The sequence below is a fragment of the Hylobates moloch genome, unplaced genomic scaffold (genome assembly GCF_009828535.3).
Source record: "Hylobates moloch isolate HMO894 unplaced genomic scaffold, HMol_V3 SCAFFOLD_54, whole genome shotgun sequence".
Taxonomy (NCBI): Eukaryota; Metazoa; Chordata; class Mammalia; order Primates; family Hylobatidae; genus Hylobates; species Hylobates moloch.
In genome coordinates, this window is record NW_026652329.1 from 1 (window position 1) to 22,978 (window position 22,978).

The 22,978-nt window shown below is 42.2% G+C and overlaps 1 long non-coding RNA gene across 1 annotated transcript; it reads left to right on the forward strand.

The window, feature by feature from the left end:
• The first annotated feature begins 92 nt into the window (after nucleotides 1-92).
• Nucleotides 93-22,561, forward strand: LOC131382563 (uncharacterized). The gene is made up of 3 exons (XR_009212123.1): nucleotides 93-594; nucleotides 15,544-15,644; nucleotides 22,444-22,561. It is a non-coding gene; the product is annotated as an uncharacterized LOC131382563 (long non-coding RNA).
• Nucleotides 22,562-22,978: the final 417 nt, after the last annotated feature.

Genomic DNA, 22,978 nt, shown 5'->3' on the forward strand with positions numbered 1-22,978 from the left:
GCCTCCTGCGACGTCGCTTAGGCCGCCCGCCTGGCGTCAGCGGCGTCAAGTCCCTGCGCGGCCACGGCCGCTTCGACGCACGCGGGATCCCTCCGCTGAGACAAGTAGTTCCCTGAGACTCCCGGGGCTCTGCCTCGGCGCAGCCGGTGTCATCTAGCGGCCGGCAGTTCCGAGCGACTCGAGGTCTTTGTGCCTCGGAGTGGCGTCTGGGGAGCAAAGGCGGCGGAGGCAACCCCGCAGTTGAGGACAGTAGGGATCGGTGGCTTTGGACCCTGCCCACGGATACCTGGAGCCCCATTCCCCGAAGGAATGATGCCTTCTGCCCTCCCCCGCCCCCCAACGTCCACCACCTCACCGAAGCGCCTGGCACCTTAGCCTCCTCTCCAGGAAACCGGACGCCTTTTCCGACCTGGCACACCGCGGATTCCGGCACCCCCAATAAAGGCGCCTTGGACCTTCAGGACACCCCTCCTTTCAGAACTTCATGAGTCCCAGGTGCTAGACTCATGTCTGCGGAGGCCTTTCCCGTGCCTGGTCTTTCTTACTTTCTTTCTTAAAGGAGTTGGAACTCTAAAGGCCCTTCTGATTCTCAAGGTAGCTACCCAGGTTATGGTCCTACTATCAGTAGGTGGAGCGTTTAGAAGGGTAGTTTGGTCGACGAGTGAACTTTGGAATTTACCTCTACGTCAGTCTTCACTGATTCTTTCTCTAAACTATTAGCACTGATAATCTGCCCTATAATTTCACACTTAATTACATTCCAGTGTAGTATTTGCTGTTGCTTCATTCGCGTTAGTCACATATTCCCCTGCAGCGCCAAACACGCTTTTGAACTCACAGTGGATGGCTCAATATTTGGAGACTTAGATATTTGTTAGATGAATACTAGGCTGATTGGATGAGAGGAAAAGGAGAGGCATGAGTGAATTGGCCCTGGGTACTTTTTTGACATAGTCTCAAAGGGTTCAGATAAAGACCTCCAGCAGATCTGAGCACACAATTCCTTCAGTAAACATTGAACACCTGCCGTTTGGTCAAGCATTTCTAGGCACTGGAGATTCAAAGTATTCATATATTCCTTTTCTTTATAAGACTAGCAAGATTCTGAAGCTTCATGTACTCATTCACTCAACAAATATTTGCCAATCACTACTAAGGTTGCCAGACACTATTTTAGTGCTTGGGATGTATCAGTAAACAGAAGAGAGAGAGAAAACAAATACCCTTCCCTCGTAGAGCTTTCATTCTAATATAGGGAGAAAGATGATAAACGTAGGAGAATTATGTAATATGTTAGAAGGCATTGGGTGCTATGGGAAAAAAAAATACACCAGGGTAAGGGGTATGAGGAAAACTGGAGGAAGGGGGTTTGCAATTTTTTTTTTTTTAAGAGGGAATCCTGCTCTCCCGCCCAGGCTGGAGTGCAGTGGCGCGATCTCGGCTCACTGCAACTCCCGGGTTCAAATGATTCTCCTGCCTCAGCCTCCTAAGTAGCTGGGATTACAGGCGCGCGCTACCACACCCAGCTAATTTTTGTATTTTTAGTAGAGATGGGGTTTCACCGTGTTGGCCAGGCTGGTCTCAAACTCCCGAACTCAAGTGATCCGCGCTCCTCGGCCTCCCAAAGTGCTGAGATTACAGGCGTGAGCCACCGCGCCTGGCCTGCAATTTTAAATAGAGCCGTCAGCATGGGCCTCATATATAAAATGACTTTAAATCGGAGACCTGAAAGAGCTGAGGGAGTCAGCCATGCAATTGTCTAGGGAAGAGTGTCCCAGGCAGAAGGAACAGCTAGCTGGTGGAAAGGCCCAGAGACAAAAGCCTCGGGAAGTGTTAGAAATAATGAGAAGGCCAAATGGGAGCGGAATGAGGAGATCAGAGAGAGGGGTCTCAAGTAGGGAGCTGTAAGAATCTTGGCTGAAACAGAACCACTGCTGGGCTTTGAACAGAGGAGTGATAGGATCTGACTCGTGCTTTCAAAAGATCACTACTCTGGCCGCCGTGCTAAAAGCAGACCTAAGAGGACAATGGTGGAAGCCAGAGGCTCCATTACCCAGGTACAGAATGATGGCTTGAACCAGATAGTAGCAATGAGTAAGATAAATAAGATGCAGTCTCAGCCGGGCACAGTGGCGCTTGACTGTAATCCCAGTTATTAAGGAGGCTGAGGCAGGAGGATAGGATCACTTGAGCCCAGGAGTTCAAGTGCAGCCCGGGCAACACAGCAAGCCCCCATCTCTAAAAAATAAATAACGTACAGTCTGTCTACAGTCTCCCAACACTTTGGGAGGCAGAAGTGGGAGGATTCCGTGAGCACAAGAGTTCAAGACCAGGCTGGGCAACATAGGGAGACTCTGTCTCTACAAAACTAAAAAATTAGCCGGCAGGGTGGTGTGCATCCGTGGTCCCAGCTATGTGGGAGGCTAAGATGGGAGGATCCCTTGAGCCCAAGAGGTCAAGGCTGCAGTGAGTTGTGATTGTGCCACTGCACTCCAGCCTGGGTAACAGAGCAAGATCCTGTCTTTAAAAAAAAAAAGGAGAGAGAAAGAGAAAGTAGACTTAGCTCCAAGTCTGGAGCTTTTGTTTTTTTCTTTATAAAAATTTTTTAACTTTATAGAAATGGAATCTCACTATGTTGCTCAGACTTGTCTTGAACTCAACCCAACAAGTGTTGGGCACCACCTCTTACAAGTGTTGGGCAGCTCCGCTCCTCTCACTTGTCTGGAATTCTGAGGCACTTCCCTAAAGTGCTCATCCTGAGCTAATATGGGATAGGGCTGGAGAGAGAACAGAGGTGGATAGCTGCCAGAATGAGGTGGGAAGGTGGGGATCAGCAGGCTTTGGGAAGGAAATAAGTATGAGTCCCAGGGTGTTAAAAGGTGGAGGGGCAATAAAATTTATTACATATGGGATTCATGCTAAATGAGTAGATTTTAGCTTCTCTTGCCACAATAAACAACAAAAAAATGGATATCTGTGTGAGATGATGGCTGTTAATTTGCTTCACTATAGCGACTTTTTGACTATCCCATAACATCATGTCGTGTACCTTAAATATATACAACATTTATTTTAATTTTTTTAAGATTAAAAAAAGTGGAGGAGTATCCCTCCTCAAAAAAGAAAAAAAAAAAAAAAAAAAAGAATAAAGCAGGCCGGGCATGGTGGCTAACGCCTGTAATCCCAGCACTTTGGGAGGCCAAGGTGGGAGGATCACTTGAGCTCATGAGGTTGAAACCAACCTGGGCAACAAAGTGACACCCTGACTCTAAGAAAAATAAAAAACAAATAAAAAGCTAGGATGGCCATAGCAGCAGGGGGAATTGTGGAACATTGTAAGGAAGAAAAGCTTAAAGCCTAGATTGGGAAGGCATACCTAGATTCAAGTCTAATATTCCACAGCTTACTTCCTTTGTGCCTACATCAGTTATTTAGTTTCTCTTAGCCTCTGTTTCCCTGCCTATAATATGGGAACAATAATCATAGCTATGTAGCAAAAGAGACCATGCACAGGCTGCCAAAAATAAAGGTCCCCAAGACAGCTGTTATTATTATTTATAAGGTCCCAGTGTCAGCACAGAAAAGAGTATAGTAGTTGACTGTCTTGGGAGATGGGAGTGCACTAGAAGGGAGGGTGCAGAGCAGGAGAGCCTTCAAAGAGGAGATATTATCCAGCTCAAGGGACGGATCCTTAAAAGACACAGATTGTCCAGAGGAAAAAAGTAGTGGTTTTATTGTTTTGTATTGTTTGCAATCTTGTGCTAGCTTCATCTGAATTCTGAATTCTCTGAAAGGAACACAGCCCAGAGCTGGGCTGCAACAGCCCTACAAAAACCTTGATTGGACACTGGCAGTGCTTCAACAGCAGAGTGTTCAACACTTCACATAACCTAGACACTTAGATAAATGAGCCTTCACCTGATCCTTTTCTCCCTCTGTATTTATTGTAAGAGGAAATCAGAAAATGAGAAATGAATTTAAAATGAGCCAAGACTTGCAAGAGGGAGAGAGAAAAACACGAGAGAGCGCCTCCTATTATTCCTAGCCCGGGAAGAGCCTTCCAGATTCCCTGGGTATCTTTATGTAATATTTTATAATTCTTGAATTAGATTTTTTAAAAGGCTATACATAAGCCATCTGAGAGGTCTCAGCACTACTGACTGCTATTTAAGGAAAATGCTTGGGCATTGGTCACTATGCACACTTAAATAGCATTCAATAATCATTTAGCAAGCACCTACTCTATACCAGGTGTCGTACGAAATACCAAGGAGTCAAAAGAGAAAAAAAAGAGAAGCAGACATGTAAACAGTTAATCCCAATGCAATTTGGTAGAAATTTATACTTGTGCCATGGAAACAGAAAAGAAGCAAAGCTTAATTCTGTAAAATTGGATGAGGTGGAGGGTGGGGCACAGTCACCGGGGCCAAAGAAAGCTTCACCCTTAAAAGGTAAAGTTAAGGCTTAATTTTAATAAATGAGAAGGAATTTGCCATGCAGAGACAGAAGCAAGACTGGGAGTAGAGAAAGACAATTGGGGGCAGAGAACAGCTTGTGCAAAGTCAAAGAGGTTGGGTAGACACAATAAAAGTAGAGGCCACAGAAGTGATAGTCTTATAAGTAGTCATTAAATATTAGTGGCTGATGGGAATAACTAACTCATGCAGCTAGACCACATCACTCTATGTAAACCATCGAGTTCCTGTCCTCTGGTAGCTGGGTGTTAACTTCAGATTATATTAGTAAGGCAAAATGTGATCCTTCCCAAAGACTTTACTACTTAATCATTATTAGCAGAAAGGAGTAGCTTAGATTATTTTTTTCCAGTAGAAGGCATTAGCCTAAAATACATTTTTTTCCTAGGCTGTCAGTGAATTTGCACCAGTGCATTCGTAACAATCGGCCATCCGCCACCTGCAACCCATCTCCATGTTCCTTGTAACCACCTGGTTCAAACCTTGGCTTACCTCCACTCTTAGAATCAGCCGAGCTAATTAAAAGCACAGTGAAAGACACAAAGGCACCAAGACAGCTGAACAAACATTAACAAATGCGTAGAGTAAATAAAGTACTTGTATTATGTGTAAGCAATGGTGCAGATGAAACTTGGGTGGCACTAGGAAGGGTGAGTCAGAGGATGTTCAAACAGAGTAGGATCAAGGAAAATCTCTCTGCCAGCTAGTTAGCAATATCTTTTGAGATGATAGAAAGGAACCTGGTTAGCAGGAAAAAGTAGCCAAGGTTTGCAGCCCAAAGGAGCCTGAAACTCTGGTACAAACTTCGTAGTAAGAAACAGTTATTTAAAGTTGTAAAGATATTGGCTTACTTCATGCCTAATGAGCTAAATAAGAATCATCAAGAAACCCCAGTGCTAGATGGAGTTTGGTGGGGAATAGTTAACATTTACTGTTCTTTGTGTGAGTAGCAACACAATAGGCCCTTTGCATCTGTTTGGTTTTTTTAATCCTTACAGTAAAACTACAAGATGGTCATCAGGTAAAAGAAGAGGAAACAGGCTCAGTAGTTTAAGTGTCAGAGGCAGGATTTGAAGCCAGAGTTGTTTGATCCTAAGCCCTCTCTCCTGCCTTCAAAGACTCTAAACCAGCAGGATTGTTTACACCAATATGAGAGTCGTAAGGTCCTGGGTGAGGCACTGTGAGAAGGTGTATTTACATCCAAGTATCACAAATAAAGGGTAAAGAGACCCTGTGGAAGACTATATAATTGTTCCCAAACACTTATTGTGCCTTCCAGAATTGGATTGTAATTTCCTATTGACAGCAGGCTTGGCTGTGTGACTTGCATTAGCTAATGAAATGTGAGTGGCAGTATGAGCCACTTCCAGCTGGAAGCTCTCAGTCAATGTGCTGCACCATGATTTCCTTTCCTGCTGTCCTCATGACCAGCAATGTTCTGGATAGAGGCTAATCCATCAGCCTCAGTCCCAGAGTGAAGACAATGTGCAGCAAAGCCACAGCTGACCTGGGAAGGACACAGCATAAGCGAGAAAAACAACCTTTGCTGATTAGGCCACTGAGATTTTGGGGTTGATACCATAGCATAACAGAGCCTGTACTGACTAGTGCAGACACTTTCTGAATCTTTCTCTTTAGTGACACAAATTTCTGGTGTCATCTTCAGGTAGAAAGATTGCTTGGGGATTACAAGAAGATATAGAGAATGGGATGATTGGTGTAGTATAGTGAAAGGTTTTAAAATACAATATTTGAGGTATTTGAGGCAGGGCATGGTGGCTCACACCTGTAATCCCAGAGCTTTGGGAGGCCAAGGCATGAGGATTGCTTGAAGCTAAGAGTTAGAGACCCGCCGGGAGTGGTGGCTCATACCTGTAATCCCAGCATTTTGGGACGCTGAGGTGGGTGAATCACCTGAGGTCAGGAGTTCGAGACCAGCCTGGCCAACATGGTGAAACCCTGTCTCTACTAAAAATACAAAAATTAGCTGGGTGTGGTGGTGCATGCTTGTAATCCCAGCTACTCAGGAGGGTGAGGCAGGAGAATTGCTTGAACCCGGGAGGCAGAGGTTGCGGTGAGCCGAGATTGTGCCACTGCACTCCAGTCTGGGCGACAGAGCAAGACTCTGTCTCAAAAAAAATAACAGAGAGAGAGAGAGAGACCCTACCTTGAGCAACATAGTGAGACAGAGCCTCTAAATAAAAATAAAATAAAATAAAAATACAGAATTTGAAACTCAGTCAGTCTTGATCTGTGGGCTCAGACAACCCTTTATAAGCGCCATGGACCACATCATGCCCCAGAAGGTGGGGAACTTACAAAGAATGTTAAGCTATAGCTGTTTTTCTTTTCTTTTATTATTATTATTTTTAATAGAGGCAAGGTCTCATTATATTGCCCAGGCTGGTCTCGAAATCCTGGCCTCAAACAATCCTCCTGCCTCAACTTCCCAAAGTGTTGGAATTATAGGTGTGAACTACCATGCCCAGCACAGTCCCTGTTTTTGAGATAAGGGCCATGCTCATTTGCTTCTATACCTAGCAACCCATCACTGTATGTGGCAGCCTCTAGGCCCTAAATAAGTAAATTTTTGTCAAATTAATGCTATGGAATAATCTAGAACTGTAACTGAAGTCCCCTAAGTCCCCACAAAGGCTCTTCCTGTGTTGTGACATATTGCTAACTTGGGTTAAGGGATTATTAGTAGCTAATTTTTATATAAAATATTATGTGTACCTAATCTATTTGAAATGCCAAATAAATGAAAAATATCTGGAACAATAGGATCTGCAGGCCCTGGAGCATGGTAAATATTCAGTAAAGGCACTCAGTCCTCTCTGAAGGAATCACAAAGCATGGAAGACACTGAAGATCCCAAAGGACTTGGCAATGAGAAATCTAGCTTGAAGTGCACTGGGGACCAAGTTTTTAATGGGACCAGATTAAGAGAACATGTAGGTGAAGGTTAAATTTAGGTAAACAGGCTGGGCACAGTGGCTCACACCTGTAATCCCAGCCTTTGGGAGGCAGAGGCGGGTGAATCGCTTGAGCCCAGGAGTTCAAGACCAGCCTGGGTAACATGGTGAAACTCTGTAGTCCCGGCTGCTGGGGAGGCTGAGGTGGGAGGATCACTTGAACCCGGGAGTTTGAGGCTGCAATGATTTGTGTTTCTGCCACTGCATTCCAGCCTGAGCAACAGAGAAAGTAACTTGTCTCAACAAAAAAACAATTTTTAAAAAATTAGACAAACATAGGTGCAAAGTCCTAAGTCTTAACACTTTCCAGACATTTCCAAAGCTTACTGGGCAGTAATTGAAAAACCATCTGTGGAATGGCCTTGATGCAAGCATTGAAGAGAGTCCTGAGAACTAATTAGGACTGCTCAGATCTGTGGATCAGTTCTTCAAAACTAGGAAGAGATTCAACCTGTTGTTTCTACTATTCACTTAAGAAGTGACAATACTGCAAACATAACAGGCATCTAATTCTGGAGTATGACAGTGTTGGCATAATTAGAATTTAAGGGCTGGGCACAGTGGCTCACACCTGTAGTCCCAGCACTTTGGAAGGCTGAAGCAGGTGGATCGCTTGAGCCCAGGAGTTCTCCACCAGCCTGGGCAACATGGAAAAACCCCATCTCTACAAAAAATACAAAAATTAGCTGGACGTGGTAGCACACACCTGTAGTCCCAGCTACTAGGTGGGAGGATCACTTGAACCCAAAGGTTGAGGCTGCAGTGAGCCTTATCACGCCACTGTACTCCAGCCTGGGCAACAGAGATCCTATCTCAAAAACAAAAGTGTGAGAGATAGATGAAACAAGACTGGCAAAATGTTGATGTCTGTAGAAGTTCAGAGGAGGGAACAATGGCTTCCGTCAGAAACAGGAAACAGAAAAAGGAAGTAATATTTCATATTAATAAATCCCTGTAATGTAAAAGTTGGAGATTATCCTCCTCATTTTATAGGCAAGGGAAACTGAGGTCACTTTGCTAGTGAATGGCAATATAAAGACTTGAGCATCAATTCAGGACTTTGAAATCCCTCCTTTTGCCAGCACACCACACAGACTGCTTAAATATGTCATCTCATATTCTATTTCAGTGAAAATGAAGAAGAGTTGCTTTACTACTTAAAGGAAACTTATTTGTAATTCCTGTATCTTTCACCTTTCCTAAAGGATCTCATTTCCACCTTTTAGCAACTATTTTGAATACTTACTGACTTATGCTGTTTTCATTATATCTCATCTATGTTCATGAGTCACCCATGGCTTGCCCCCACTTTAGTATGGTAGAATAAATAAGAAATGTTTCGGCTGGGCATGGTGGCTCATGCCTGTAATCCCAGCACTTTAGGAAGTCGAGGCGAGTGGATCCCCTGAGGTCAGGAGTTCCAGCCCGGCCTGACCAACAAGGTGAAACCCTGTCTCTACTAAATACAAAAAAATTAGCTGGGTGTGGTGGTGCATGCCTGTAATCCCAGCTACTTGGGAGGCCGAGGCAGGAGAATCGCTTGAACCCAGGAGGCAGAGGTTGCAGTCAGCCGAGATTGAGCCATTGCACTCCAGCCTGGGCAACAAGAGCAAAACTCTGTCTCAAAAAAAAAAAAAAAAGTTTCTTTTTGCAATGATTCTTAAAGCAAAATATGCTAAAAAGGCATGTGCACACACACACACACACACGTGCGTGCACACAAAGTTTCTTTTAATGTACTTAAGTAAAGTATTTCCCTTTTTAACTATTTAGCAGTTAATTTATGGCCTATACTCTGTCCACTGCCCCCATCAGATCTCTTTTTCTGCAGTGTTAAGTATAGCCAAGCTTAACTCTTCTAGTGGGGCTTCTTGTTCCATGCTACCATGAAATATACCACCCTTATTTCTACAAATTTCATCTGGAGTTGATCTTTTTCTAAAATAAAATATGCTAGAAAGGCTAGTGAAATGAATATTTATTTATTCAGTAAATATTTATTAAGTGCTAATTCTAGGTTAGGTACTATGCTAAGGGCTGGGAGTACAAAGATAAAAGCAGTAGCTAGGGGGCAGTATAGCATAATAGCAATTAAGAGTAAGGGCTCCCCGCCAGCATGGTGGCTCACGTCTGTAATCCCAGCACTTTGGGAGGCTGAGGCAGGCGGATCACCTGAGATCAGGAGTTCAAGACCAGCCTGGCCAACATGGCGAAACCCCATCTCTACTAAAAATACAAAAATTAGCTGGGCGTAGTGCTGCGTGCCTGTAATCCCAGCTACTTGGGAGGCTGAGGCAGGAGAATCACTTGAACCTGGGAGGTGGAGGCTGCAGGGAGGCGGAGGCTGCAGTGAGCCAAGATCACGCCATTGCACTCCAGCCTGGGCAACAACAGCGAAACTTTGTCTCAAAAAAAAAAAAAAAAATGTGGGCTCCCTTGTCTGGGGTTAAATGGCCAGCCCTGCCACTCACTAGTTCAACGATTTTAGTTAGGCAGATTGCTTAATCTCTCTGAGCTTCAGTTTCCTCATCTGTAAATGGGGATAACAACAATACAGACAGTCCCCGACTTAAGATGGTTTGATTTAAAATTTTTTGACTTCACGGTGTGAAAACAATATGCATTCAGTAGAAACCATACTTGAATTTTGAATTTTGATCTTTTCCCAGACTAGCAATATGTGGTACAATACTCTTCCATGAGAGATTCAACATGTTATTATAAAATAATACATTTTATTATTTATTATTTAGGCTTTATGATCAATGATTTTGCCCAACTGTAGGCTAATGTAATTGTTCTGGACATGTTTAAGATAGGCAAGGCTGAGCTATGATGTTTGGTAGGTTAGGTGTATTAAATGCATTTTCGACTTAGGATATCTTCAACTTCTGATGAGTTTATCAGGATGTAGTCCCATCCTAAATGAAGGAGCATCTGTACCTACCTGTCTAGGTATGCTGTGAGTTAACTGAAACCACGCACAGGTAGACTGCTTAACACAGTGCTTAGCACATGAGAAGTGCTATAAATGTTAGCTCTTCCTATTCCCCTGTATGGTTCATATAGGAAGGATAGTGGAAGAAGGAATTTTATCTGACTGAGGGTGAGCATTTTTTGTTGGTTTTTTTGTTTGTTTGTTTTGAGATGGGATTTCATTCTGTCACCCAGGTTGGAGTGCAGTGGCACCATCTTGGCTCCCTGCAACCTCTGCCTGCCAGGCGAGGGTGAGTGTTTTAAGGAAGAGTTTGCAGATACAGAAACACTTGACCACATCCTTGAAAAATGAGTTCAAGTTTGTTGAGGCAAAGTAGGCAGAAGAATGATTCCAAGGATAAAGGCCTGGTTCCATTCTTCAACGTGGGACATATTTGAAAAGCGTCTTCCATCTCTCAAGCTCCCTAGGGGTTGGGTGAGGTGAGATCAGAAGAGATACGTATGGCAGCTGTATCACTGCTCATATCCTTCCTCCGCCCATTCCTATCCACTAGGGTTGAACACAAAAGCACACCCCTACTTTACCCTACCCGACAAAAAACTTCTTGCCCACAAAACTCCCTCTCAGAGTCTTTTTCTCAAGGAATCTAACCTAAGACATCATGAATGATACTAACTGTAATTTGCAATAGAAAAATACCATTTATGGCCGGGCGCGGTAGCTCACGCGTGTAATCCCAGCACTTTGGGAGGCTGAGCCAGGGGGATCGCGAGGTCAGGAAACTGAGACCATCCTGGCTAACACGCTGAAAACCCATCGCTACTAAAAATACAAATAATTAGCCAGACATCGTGGCACACGCCTGTAGTCCCAGCTACTGGGGAGGCTGAGGCAGAAGAATCGCTTGAACCCAGGAGGCGGAGGTTGCAGTGAGCTGAGATTGCGCCACTGCACTCCAGCCTGGGCGACACAGCAAGACTCCATCTCAGAAAAAAAAAGAAAGAAAAATATCATTTATGTATATAATGTAGAAACCTGGCTATGAAGGTCTAGCTAGGGGAAATACACATTAATTTATTCATTAAACCATCACAATGCATTTGTCCAACATTGTATTAAATAATATTCTGTATTTCCTTATATCTAAGTCTTTATTGTGCATATAATCTTGGATAGACACACTTAATGTTTTAAATACAGAGAAACTTCAGATATGCAAGTAATATGATGAATCCTCATATACCCATTTTCCAACATCAACAGTTATCAAGTAGTAACTAACCTTTTATTTATTTATTTTTTTTTGTGATGGAGTTTCGCTCTGTCACCCAGGCTGGAGTGCAGTAGTGCAATCTCGGCTCACTGCAAACACTGGCCTCCCAGATTCAAGCGATTCTCCTGCCTCAGCCTCCCGAGTAGCTGGGACTTCAGGCACGTGCCACCACACCCAGCTCATTTTTTTACTTTGAGTAGAGACGGGGTTTTGCCATGTTGGCCAGGCTGGTCTCAAACTCCTGACCTCAAGGGATCCACTCGCCTCAGATAACTAACCTTTTTAATCTATATCCCTACCCTCACCCTCACATTGCCCCTTCTGTGTTACTTTGAAGCAAATTCCAGACTTCATACTACATCAATACACATTTTAAAAATACATCTCCAACAGATAAGAACCCTTTTATTAACAAAACATACCATTAACTTATCTAAAAATTAATGAGAATTTTTGAAGTCACTAGTATTAAGATATGTCTTTGTTCGTGTCAGTATTTAAACTTTCAATCACCTTATGAATTTTTTAAAATTTTGTTTGTTTGAATCAAAGCTCAAGTAAGATCCACACGTGGAAATTAATGTCTCTTAAATCTTTTTTTATTTTGTAAGTTCCTTTTCCATTATTTTTTCTTGCAGTGTATTTGTTGAAGAAACCACACCATTTTTACTGTAGTATTTCTACAGTATGGATTTTGCTAATTGTTTCTCTGTATGGATTTTGCTAATTGATACATGTTTAACATGTATCTCTGCCCTCCATTTTTTGTTTTTTGTTGTTGTTGTTGTTGTTGTTGTTGAGACGGAGTCTTGCTCTGTTGCCCAGGTGGAGTGCAGTGATGCCATCTCCGCTCACTGCAACCTCCACCTCCTGGGCTTAAGCAATTCTCCTGCCACAGCCTCCTGGGTAGCTAGGATTACAGGCGCCCGCCACCACGCCCAGCTAATTTTTATATTTTTAGTGGAGAGGCGGTTTCACCACGTTGGCCAGGCTGGTTTCGAACTCCTGACCTCAAGTGATTCTGGCTGCCTTGGCCTCCCAAGGTGCTGGGATTACAGATATGAGCCACCACGCCAGGCCTGTCTGTGTTTTGTGTAAATAAGTACTTGGATCCAGAGGCTGGATCATTCATGTGATTTTTTTCATGTTTTTCCATCGAGAAGGCACAAAATATCTGGTTCTCTTTCCTCTCATTTTTCTTAGTTAAATACTTAAAAATTCTTCCTCCCAAGAAGTTACAATTAGCATAACTTGGGCTGCAAGTTAAGAATTGCAGCTGGTATATAATTGGTCCACCATAGGACAACTGATTTAAGAAACCCTGAAATTAATCTAGTCCTACTGTTACCATGCTATCATTTGTCACCATTATCTTATTGTTCATCAGGTATTGCTAAGTACTGATCATGGCATCCAGGACTGGGCTAGGAACCATGTTATAATAACTGGAACCATTTATTCAGTTCTTGCTGTAGGCCAACTACTTCATTTCAGATATTTCTAATCATCATAACAACCTCACAGTGCAAATTTTAATATCCCCATTTTATAGAAGAAAACTAACTTCAGGAAGATAAAATGACTTTCCTAAGTCCATAAGGAAATATCTAAGGCAAATGGCAAAAGCAGAGGTGGCATGTAACCCAGATATGTCTGGTGCCCAAGGCGTGTCTGCTTTTTCCCTCTAACTCCCAGTCCTTTGAAAATACAACTAAATTACAAGAAGAATCCCTGCCTTCAGTGGGATTATGTCTGTTTAGGAGAAAGAGGTTAAAGTACTAAAACAACTAAGGAATGTCAGATAAGAAAGCAGTATGTAGAACATGAACAATGAAAATGTGTGCATTTTGCATGTGGTGACTGCTATAAATGAGCAATAAGGAGAAGGGGACATCAATGTTGATTGAAGTTCCTGAAGGAGCCTTCATCAAGCAATGCAGAAATCATTGCAAATATAAAAGCTTCACCAATGAGCAAAGGGGTCCTTTGCACAAGCATTCTCTCCCTTGGGATCCATGTCACACTGACACAAAGATTTTGTCACCATGGCAACTGGTCATTGGACCAATGAAATAATCAGTTGTCATGGTAACATGATCTCCATCTTACTCCCACCAGGCACCTGTTCTAAATCAGCACATCCTCCAACAACCTCAAACCACCTCAATGCTCCTTTCTTCTTTCCCTTAGTCACCTTGCTATCCCCAGCCACCTATGATGGCACCCCTAAATTTATGTTTAGATGGATATATGAGACTGTTAAAAAGCCAGAGCAAATGAAAGTGACTTTGTAGTATAGAGCTGCACTTCAGAGAGGAGGGAAAACCTCTCAAATATAAGAGTTGAATGAGCCAGAGCACTGAAGAAGAGCGTTTGAAATTTTCATCCCTACATTTCCCTAAGGAAAATTCCTTTGGATTTTGAGACATTGCACTATCTTGACTATCCTCCTATGTCTGTTTATTTATTTCTTTCTTTTCTTTTTTTTTTTTTTAAGACGTCTTGCTCGTCACCCAGGCTGCAGTGCAGTGGCACCATCTCAGCTCACTGCAACCTCCACCTTCCGGGTTCAAGTGATACTCCTGCCTCAGCGTCCTGAATAGCTGGGATTACAGGTGCATGCCACCACGCCCGGCTACTTTTGTATTTTTAGTAGAGATGGGGTTTCGCCATGTTGGTCAGGCTGGTCTCGAACTCCTGACCTCAGGTGATCCGCCCACCTCTGTCTCCCAAAGTGCTGGGATTACAGGCGTGAGCCACTGTGTCCGGCCCTGTCTATTTCTTTATTGGCTCCTTTTCCTTCTCCCATCTCCTAAATGCAGGTGTCTCTCAAAGCTCCACCCTTTGTATCTGCTCTTTCTCTAAACTGCACTGCCCAGTACCATAGCCACTAGCCACATGATAGCTATTGAGCCCATGAAATTATTTATAGACATGCTGAACTGAGATGTGCTGTAAGTGTAAAATGCATATCAGATTGTAAAGATTTTGTGTAAAAATGTAAAATATCTAATAATTTTATATTAATTACATGTTGAAAAAACAATTTGGATATGTTTAGTACAATAAAATACATAATTAAAATTTAATTTCACTTGTTAATTTTTTTAGATTTTTAATATGGTTGCTGAAAATTTTAAATTGCATGTGTAGCTTGCATTCACAGCTTGTGTTATATTTCCATCTGACAGCACTGATCTAAATGTTTTTCCTAAAAACATCTCACCCATGCTCTAGGTGTCAAATATCCCCTTTATGAAATGATTTTAAGGTTCCAAATCCCGGCCTGTTTTCTGAGATTCCAACCCACATTTCCACTGTCCTGCTGGCCTTTCACAGACAGGCACTGGCTCTTCAGCTCAACATGAGCAAAGCTATGAGCTTTCCTTCCAAATCTGTTTTTTATCCTGGTTGGCTTTATTAATCTTTTGTGTTAGTTCTTATTGCTGTTGTAACAACTTACCACAAACTTAATGGCTTAAAATAACATAAATGTATTATTTTACAGCTCTGGAGGTCAGCAGCCTGAAATAGGTTCCACTGGGCTAAAAGCAAGGTTTTGCAGAAGCTGCATTCCTCTGGAGGTTCTAGGAGACAATCTATTTCCTTGATTTATTCAACTTCTAGGAGCTGCCAGCATTCTTTGGCTCATAGCCCCCTTCCATCTTCAAAGCCAGCAATGGTCGAGTCTCTCTCATGTCACATCACTCTGACACTCACTCTCCTGCCTCCCTCTTTTATTTCTAAGGACCATTGTGATTGCATTGGGCCAATACAGACAATACAGGATAATCTCTCCATCTCAAGATCAGCTGATTAGCAACCTTAAACTTCATCTTCACTCTTAATTCTCCCTTTCCATGTAAATTAATATATTCACAGGTTCCAAGGATTAGGGGATGGACATCTCACATGAAAGGGCTGGACAGAAAAGGAGAATCTGTGTGCAAGTCCAGCAAGAAAAGAAATGATCATCAGAACAGGTGAGATGGGGTAGCTCTCATTGCTTTTAAAGTGGATTGCTGAAACTAATAGAGATCAGTTAAAGGGGCTGGCTGGGATGGACACCAATGCTCTAACCTCCCACTTAGTTCACTGCAAAATCTACCTTCTCCAAAACTCCTTTCCTGATTACTCCTCTCCCCAAGTTACACTTTCCCTCCATGATATGTGATAACTTTTTTATTTCCCTGGACATCTGTCTTACTCTGTTTTGTATTTTGATGAGATATTTAAGCACTTGATCTTAACCTGTCTACTAGGTTGGGAAATATTTTGTGAATAGAAACTGCTTGATTCACCTTTGTGTTTAGCAATGATGCCTAACATGGTACTTAATATATAGTAGTTTCTCCATAACTATTTCTTGAATTTAGTTGAATAGAAACAAATCATGTTGGCATAGAGTGGGTATGTCGCCACAATCACTAATTTCCCTAAACAGTGGACACTTTCTAGTTGACTTCCACTTAACTGATACTCTTCCTACTATCTTAAAAGAACCATCAGTGTGAAACCTTATAGGTAATGGGCTGTTGTGCACTTGAGTTTCATGCTCATCCGAAGTCAGTTGTATTTTATTTAATAACCTATTGACATCATGTGTAGTTGATATTCTAACTAATTTATTTAATGTAGTTATATAGACCAATGTACTATAAATGTCAAAAGAATGAGGTTGTTTCTATAAAGACTGTGCTGATTATCCTAGAAATGCAAGGAAGTGCAGCATCCTAAAATCTACTGATGTAGTATACCACTTTAACAGATTAAAAGAGGAAAAACTATGACCTTTCAATAAATACAGAAAAGGCATCAACATTTAACACTCATTCATGGTTTTAAAAAATCTTTAGAACTGGAATTAAAAGTCTAGTTATGGTCCTTATATAAAGATAATATGATTGATTACATACAAAGCCCCAGAAGCCCCAGAATAATCTATAGAATAGAATCTTTTTTTTTTTTTTTTGAGATGGAGTCTTGCTCTGTCGCCCAGGCTGGAGTGCAGTGGCACGATCTCGGCTCACTGTAACCTCCGCCTCCTGGATTTCAAGCGATTCTCCTGCCTCAGCCTCCTGAGTAGCTGGGATTACAGGCATGCGCCACCATGCCTGGCTAATTTTTGTATTTTTAGTAGAGACAGGGTTTCACCATGTTGGTCAGACTGGTCTTGAACTCCTCACCTCAGGTGATCCGCCCACCTCAGCCTCCCAGAGTGCTGTGCTGGGATTCCAGGCTTGAGCCACCACGCCCGAGCTAGAATAGAATCTATTAAAGCTAGTAAGGAAGTTTAGCAGTTTGCCATATTCAAGACCAATAAAGAAATCAATAGCCTTTCTTTTTTCTTTTCTCTTTCTTTATTTGTTTTAGAGACAGGGGTCTCACTCTGTTGCCCAGGCTGGAGTGCAGTGGCTACTCACAGGTGCGATCACTGTGTACTACAGCCTCAAACTCCTGAGCTGAAGTGATCCTCCTGCGTCAGCCTCCAGAGGAGCTCAGACTACAGCTATATGCCACCATGCCTGGCTCAATAGGCTTTCAATATCAATAAATAATTAAAACCTGTATTAGAAATGAAGAGCTCATCCACAATACTGATACGAATAAAAAGATTATTAGAAATCAACCTGACAAACATTATGTAAGATCGTTGTGAAGAAAATTCCAAAATTGAAGAACAAATACAAATACATACACAGATCTGAATAAATGAACATATCCACCAGGTTCATGAGTTCGATATCATAAAGATGTAAATTCTTCCCTAATTTGTCCATAAATTCAATATAATTCTAAATTAAATCCAGCTATGACTTTTTTTTTTTTTTTTTGAGACGGAGTCTCGCTTTGTCGCCCAGGCTGGAGTGCAATGGCGCAGTCTCGGCTCACTGCAAGCTCCGCCTCCCGGATTCACGCCATTCTCCTGCCTCAGCCTCTCCGAGGAGCTGGGACTACAGGCGCCCGCCACCACACTCGGCTAATTTTTTTGTATTTTTAGTAGAGACGGGGTTTCACCGTGGTCTCGATCAGCTATGACTTTTTATGGAACTAAACAGTCTGATCTTAGGATTCATTTGGAAGTAGAAAAGGACAAGAAAATTTTGAAGATGCAGAACAACATAGAAAGACTGTGCCCCACATATCAACTTATTTTATTTTATTTATTTGTATTTTGAGACTGAGTCTTGCTCTGTCGCCCAGGCTGGAGGACAGTGGTGCAATCTCGGCTCACTGCAACCTCCACTTCCTGGGTTCAAGTGATTCTTGTGCTTTAGCCTCCAGAGTAGCTGAGATTACAGGCATGCGCCAGCATGCCCGGCTAATTTTTGTGTTTTTAGTAGAGACAGGATTTTGCCATGTTGGCCAGGCTGGTCTTGAATTCCTGACCTCAGGTGATCTGCCCTCCTCGGCCTCCCAAAGTGCTGGGATTACAGGCATGAGCCACCGTGCCCAGCCTTATTTTAAAGTTATAAGATTTAAGATAGTATGATATTAGCTTAGGGATAGACAAATTGTTGAATGGAATAGAAAAGAGACCCTAGAAAGAAGTCCATGAATATACACAGACTTGACATGCTCAAAGGTGGTATTACAAATGTAGAGGGAAGGAATGAATTAGTCAATAAATGGAAAATTCATTGTTCTAAAGGACCAAAATAATAACACCTGCCCCCTGGGGAGCCCCAGGTGCTGCTGACATTCCTTCATCTCCCAACACTTCTCAATCTCCCCATAGAGTGAGAGCCTGGCTTTGGCATGGCCTCCATTGCTCTCAGTACATCAGAAGACACAATGACTCTGGTGCCCAGGTCCCACCCTACCAGACTCATAGAGAGTCTTCCCATCCCCATCAATCTCAGATAAAGCATCAAGCACCATATAACAGCACTGAAGACTGGTTTGCCAACTGGTTACACAGAGAAGCTGTGTAACACAGCCCAGAAGTTAACTAACTCCTCATAGAGCAAACTTCAACCAAGAACAAACAGAAGTGGAGCCAGAAAATAAATTATTTGCCCTTTCTCCTGTCTCTGATGCACAATTCTGAGGTGTAGCATTTCCGTGAAACCTATCTGGAAGATATCCTGGGTAACCAAGCCACAGGCTGAATTTCCTTAGGAAGCTGTGCCCAGCTTCTAACATGGTATCCTGCATTTGCTTTCTTTTCTTCCATGCCTTATTTCCCTTTTCCCCGCTCTTGTTGGCCTGGGATTGCCCCTCTCAATACCTTAGCATGGAGGTGGTATTTCAGGTTCTGTTTTTCAGAGAACCTGGGTAAGATAGTTGCGTGTGTAGAAAAAAAGAAAGTTAGGTCTCTATGCCACACCATATCCAAAACCATATCTAAGAGGAATAAAAACCTAAATATGTAAAATAAAGCTTTAAAACATTTTGAAGAGAATGTAGAAAAACCTTTCTCTCAGAATAGGAAATGTTTTTTTAAAACAAAAAAAGCATAAACTATGAAAGAAAAGTTTGATACATGTGATTACCTATAATTTAAAACATGTATTTAACAAAAGATGATATGAAACAGATGGATTACATGCTGCACTCTGAGAGAAGATATTTGTAATTCATTTAATTGACAAGAAAAGGTATGCCGTATTTATTTATGTATTTATGAGATGGAGTCTCGCTCTGTCGCCCAGCTGGAGTGCAATGGTGCGATCTCAGCTCACTGCAGCCTCCGCCTCCCCGGTTCAAGCGATTTTCCTGTCTCAGCCTCCCAAGTAGCTGGGATTACAGGCACGTGCCACCACGCCCGGCTAATTTTTGTAATTTTAGTAGAGACAGAGTTTCATTATGTTGGCCAGGCTGGTCTCAAACGCCTGACCTCGTGATCCGCCCGCCTCAGCCTCTCAAAGTGCTGGGATTACAGGCATGAGGCAACACGCCCGGCAGGTATGCCGAATTTATAACAAAATTCCTACAAATCAAGAATACAAGATAAAGAGCAGAAAAAATGGGTAAAGAACAGAAACTGGGAATTCCTAGAAGAGGACTTCCAGATGGCCAATAAACATATAAAAGATAATGAACCTCATTATTGATTAAACAAACCATTTGGGATACCATTTCGCACCCTCTAATTGGAAAAAATCTTAAGAGAATAATACCAGTGTTGGGCCACGCTCAGTGGCTCACGCCTGTAATCCCAGCACTTTGAGAGGCCGAGGCGGGCGGATCACGAGGTCAGGAGATCGAGACCATCCTGGCTAACACAGTGAAACCCCGTCTCTACTAAAAATGCAAAAAATTAGCCAGGCATGGTGGTGGGCGCCTGTAGTCCCAGCTCCTCGGGAGGCTGAGGCAGGAGAATGGCGTGAACCTGGGAGGCGGAGCTTGCAGTGAGCGCCAAGATCGCGCCACTGCACTCCAGTCTGGGGGACAGAGTGAGACTCCGTCTCAAAAAAAAAAAAAAAAAAGAGAATAATACCAGTGTTGGATATAGAGCAACAAACTCTCATACACTGCTGGTGAGAGTGTCAATTGTAATAACTTATTAGAAAATGACAGTGTATTTGTGAATGTGAAGATGTGCATGAGCTTTGACTCAGAAATTCCATGTCTTGTTATATTTGCCAGGGTAGAGAAGGACGCATCTGTATACAAGGAGATGTATATAAAAATGATAATTGCAGTGTTGTTTGTAATAGAAAATATTGGCAACAACTCAGATATTCAACAAGAGAAAATATAAATAAGTTTTAGTATATTCACAAAGTAGAATATTATGCAGCGGTTCAAATGAATTAACCAGAGCTGCATACATCAACAAGGATAAGTCAAACACATAATGATGAGAGAAAAAAAAGTCAAGTTGCGGAATAATGCATACAGTATACCATTTATATATAGATTAAAATTATGTGGCCAGGCGCAGTGGCTCACGCCTGTAATCCCAGCACTTTGGGAGGCTGAGGCAGGCGGATCACAAGGACAAAGTGTATTGAGAGCATCCTGGCCAATATAGTGAAACCCCATCTCTACTAAAAATACAAAAATTAGCTGGGCATGGTGGTGCGTGCCTGTAGTCCCAGGTACTCGGGAGGCTGAGGCAGGAGAATTGCTTGAAGAGAGGCAGAGGTTGCAGTGAGCTGAGATCGAACCACTGCACTCCAGCCTGGCGACAGAGTGAGACTCTGTCTCAAAAAAAAAACATATATATGTATATATATATATATACGTAAAACAAAGTCATATATTTATGACACACATATTTTGAGTATAAGAACACACATAGGAAAACTAAACACAGGATTCAGGATAGTTGTTATGGATGGGAGAGAGGGACAGAAATGAGATCAGCATGGAGTGTACAAAAGATTTCACTTCTACCTGAAATGTTTATTCTTTTTTGAAAAATCTCAAGTATGACAAAATGTTAGCATTCATGTAGCTGGGTGTAAGAACAGGTGTCCTTTCTGTTTTTCTCTTTGTATGTTTGCAACATTCATTAATTTCTTAACTTTGCACCATTTCATTAAATTTTTTTTAACTAAGTAGAATGCTTTTGAAGGAGTGAAGAATGTGCCGTCCCAAAATATGCCATATTGGTATATTTATTATTTCAAGTTGAAAACATTGCAGACAAGGCGCAGTGGCTCACACCTGCAGTCCAAGCACTTTGGGAGGCCAAGGTGAGTGGATCGTTTGAGCCCTGGAGATCGAGACCAGCCTGGGTAACATAGTGAGACCCCATCTCTACAAAAAATATGAAAATTAGCCTGGTGTGGGAACACGTGCCTGTAGTACCAACTACTCAGGAGGCTGAGGTTGGAGAATCACTTGATCCCGGGAGGTCAAGGCTGCAGTGAGCTGTGATTGTACCACTGCACTCTAGCCTGGGTGACAGAGCAAGAAACTGTCTCAAGACAAAAAAAAAGAAAACAAAACAAAAATCACAGCAAGACCCCATCTTTACAAAATAAAAACTTTTTGTTTTGTTTTGTTTTTTTGAGAGAGAGTTTCACTCTTATTGCCCAGGCTGGAGTGCAATGGCGCAATTTCAGCACACTAGAACCTCCGCCTCCCAGGTTCAACCAATTCTTCTGCCTCAGCCTCCCAAGTAGCTGGGATTACAGTTTTGTGCCACCATTCCCAGCTAATTTTGTATTTTTAGTAGAGATGGGGTTTCACTATGTTGGCCAGGCTGGTTTCGAACTCCTGACTTTAGGTGATCCACCTGCCTCAGCCTCCCAAAGTACTGGGATTACAGGGATGAGCCACTGCACCTGGCCAAAACATTTTTTAAAAAAGAAAACATTGGAGAAATTGTAGTTTCAGAAAGGGCGAGAGCTGACCATTTTCTTCCTGCATGTAGCCAGATTCCTCTGGGAGGGGTACCCTCTCTATACCAGAGCAAGGAAATAGCCCTTATCACTAGAAACTTGGAATTGAAGGCTGCGATGGGCCTGAATAAACATACCTAATGAAGTTACCCTTAGCTTTTACCTGTATTACACCCCGCCGTGTATTTCCTAACGACTCCCCTAGAAAATTTTACTGCCCTAGCCAGATTTTATTTTCTCTCAGGTTTAGGAAACATTCTTGTTAAATAGTTTCAAGCTCTCTTGAGAGATCAGCAGATATTCAAACATATTTCTCTCTTGGAGCACAGTTCTGGGTCATTTCTTTTCAAGTTTATTGCTCTTTGTCTAAAAAGTATGAAAGTATCTTGCTTCAGACTTCACTCATAAAGATCCCCATGTATATGTAAAACTAATACAATTTGTATACTTTTATTCATCTGCTTGGTGTCAATTTGGTTTGCAGATTCATCCGAAGAGCCCACTAGGAGCTAGAAGGGGGATTGGCTGTGATCTATGGCTCCCCTATTCATTGGAAAGACTCAGTGAAGACTGAAGACTGACTGAGTTGCTAAAAAAAAAAAAAAAAAAAGCAAAAACGACTGTTGAAATAAATGTAAGCAAAACAACTATAGAGTTGGGTAAATAATTTTAAGTAAAGTCCTACACATAGATCTCTTCCCAGGTGTGTTTAAGTTCTTGCACATTAAAGAAACCCAAACTGAAGAATCATAAAAATGCATATTGTGAGTGGTTTGTTCAAGAATGATAATACAGAGTTCCAATCAGTGGACTGTTGTACAAAGAAAAACAAGCTTGCCTCACATTTGAAGGCCTGTGAATGGATGTATATAAATGGGTTTGAACTTAAAATATTTAAAATAAGTACAGATCATATTTTATGATTCCCTGCTTTAATGGAATGGTTCCATTTCTAGACTGATCGCATTGGATAAATCGCCTTTGTGATAGTCATTCTGTCTCTTAACACAGATTAAAGG